This window comes from Puntigrus tetrazona, chromosome 4 (genome assembly GCF_018831695.1).
Source record: "Puntigrus tetrazona isolate hp1 chromosome 4, ASM1883169v1, whole genome shotgun sequence".
Taxonomy (NCBI): domain Eukaryota; kingdom Metazoa; phylum Chordata; class Actinopteri; order Cypriniformes; family Cyprinidae; genus Puntigrus; species Puntigrus tetrazona.
The window spans coordinates 8,167,752-8,170,318 of record NC_056702.1 but is presented as its reverse complement, the minus strand read 5'-3'; the positions used below and the strand labels follow the sequence as shown (position 1 = coordinate 8,170,318).

The window sequence follows — 2,567 nt, the reverse complement described above, 5'->3', positions numbered from 1 at the left end:
AATGACCAGGTACAATGCACACGGCTGCTGAAGCCACCGTCAGCCCTGCCCCACAGATCTATGACCCACATAGAGATACATACAGCCGGACTCTTCATCACACGTGAAGATGACCGTGACGGCTCAATATAATATAATATACTGATATTTCCAAGTGGGTTGACTTCTGTAATTTAGGGTGCATGTTTAATGTCTTTATACTGAATTGCTTATCCTTTATTAAACTTTTTTTTTTTAATTTTGCACATTATAATAGCTGCACAATTAACTGTTCAATAACTGCACACTTTTTTGCCCATTAAATGAAAGTCACTATTCAGGCCTGTTTAGGACTGCACTTACTTTTATATGAAATTTTGAGTGAGCTATTCCTTTAAATTTAAAGTTGAACTTTCATTTAGTTGAACCAGCGAACATGGTGCTAGCAGCAAACTAGCTAATAATGTTTACCTTAAAAGAATAGTTGAAATTTGCTCACCCTCAGGCCAGCCAAGAGATGAGTTTGTTTCTTCATCTGAACAGTTCTTTATCACTTGCTCACCAATTGATCCTCTGCGATGATGGGTGCCGTCAGAATGTCCAAACAGCTGATAAAAATCTAAGTAATCCACACCACTCTATCAATTGACATCTTGTAAAGCAAGTTCAAGTGTTTATAATAAATCCACCAAGACGTTTTTAACTTCACTGAATAAACCAGGTGAAATCTGTTAATAACTGGACAACTGCTATATCTGGTAAACTTCCCTGTCGTTTCAGGATAGCTGGATGCCTGTGAAAAATAAAAATGTATAGTTTCATTCTTATTTTCGAGTAAAATTGTGTTTTGCATATAGTGTTTTTTTGGTAGTGTATTTTGAGTACCAGGAACATGACAATGTTGGCTGAGTGTGACATTACTTAGAACACCGACTTGTCATTCCCCTACATGTTATGATGCCTTGCAGACTTTAGATTTATATTGGTCATTCAAAACAACATCAAAAAACATTTGGTCAATTGCCATGATCACCTGGTCCATCCCAGTTAAAATGGAGAACAGGGCTATTTTATGTGCTCTAACTCTGCATATCTCTGTTTAGAGTTTAGTAAAGTAGGTCCAATTACACAAATTGGTATCTCTACTAATAAAGAATAATGCTACCAAAAAGGCTATGTGTTATGAGTATTGGCATGTGTATCTTTTCCTAAACAATGATCCATGCTCTCCATCACAAACACACCCACACTCCACCCCTTGGTACAAAGGCGTTTGTGTTTTGTATGATCTCCAGTCACACTTCTTGAGGAGCCAGTTCAAACACACCGACAGCTAGAATAAAGCCTGCACGGTTCAGAGAGGAAAACACTTCCACATGATGCACTAACCAGGTAAGACTAATGATCCAAATTGTGTAATACTATATTTAATGTCAATACTATGTTTAACTTCATATGATTTCAAATGTTCTATAATCTAAAGATAATGCTTTCTCTTTTTCACAGCGACCTTTACACCAGTCTGAGTCAACCCGTCTTCTTCAAAGTGTAATAAATAACATACAGAAGGTTGTTGCAGTCTTTTAATACTATTTTAAGTTGTTTTACCATCTATCTATGATTACAGACCAATTGAATATTTTTGTTACTAACCACATCTCTGTTATGTATTTTGCAAGATTTATAATTTAGCATTCATAGATCCATTCTGGTAAGGCCAAGCTGAAACACCAGTCAAGGTTGGGGCAAAAAGGCAAAGACATGCATCAGTAAGTTTACGATTGATAAAACACACAATGCAATGTTTTAAATAGGTGTGCTGTTATTAGTTTTGTATAGTGACTATTTTAAGTTTTTACATTAATGTTATTTTTCAGTTGCTGGATGTAAGGTGAAGTGACATAAACACAGCAAGAACATTGATGAGAGGACTGGAGTCTGCTGAGACACACCATTTCATGTGTTATTTACTTAATTTAGTTTGAAATCGTTAACATAAAGTATCGATTGTATCTTTTGTCTTGTTTTCTGTTTTTCTGTTTTAGATTCTATTTATTATTTTCCCAAATAAACTTCAACTATCTTGTTTATATTGGTTAAACTTCTTTGGATGTGGGGGGGCGTGGTTATCCTACCAATCAAATCACTCTATATATATATTTTATATTTTATATAGAGGGTATATTTTAAATGTAACCAATCGAGTCACTTTACTTTAAGTATTTTGTGTGGAGTAAGTTTTAAGGTTTAAGTTTACCATTTGAATGACTCAATTGATCAATAGCTGTCTGTTTTGGGGGTGGGTTTATTTTCAGAGCAAGCCATAAAGGCAAGGGCAGGGGAGAGCAAAGGTGTGAATGTACCCAAAAAACATGTTTGAGGATTACTAGCCATGGCAACAAATGGCCATTGCATAGTAGAACATCTCAGTAACAATTATTATATAGAATAGGCTGTGGTATATCTGTAATACATGCATAGCATGATGGAGGATACTGGTCCTCTTTTATGTTTTTATCTGCTGTTTGGACTACAATTCTGACGGCACCCATTAACTGTAGAGGATCCATTGGTGAGCAAGCCATGTA

At 35.6% G+C, this 2,567-nt stretch overlaps 1 long non-coding RNA gene across 1 annotated transcript; it reads left to right on the top strand.

The window, feature by feature from the left end:
• Positions 1-731: 731 nt before the first annotated feature.
• On the top strand, positions 732-2,046 carry LOC122342218. Its single transcript, XR_006250547.1, has 4 exons — positions 732-1,371; positions 1,486-1,548; positions 1,659-1,748; positions 1,857-2,046. It is a non-coding gene; the product is annotated as an uncharacterized LOC122342218 (long non-coding RNA).
• The last annotated feature ends 521 nt before the right edge of the window (positions 2,047-2,567 follow it).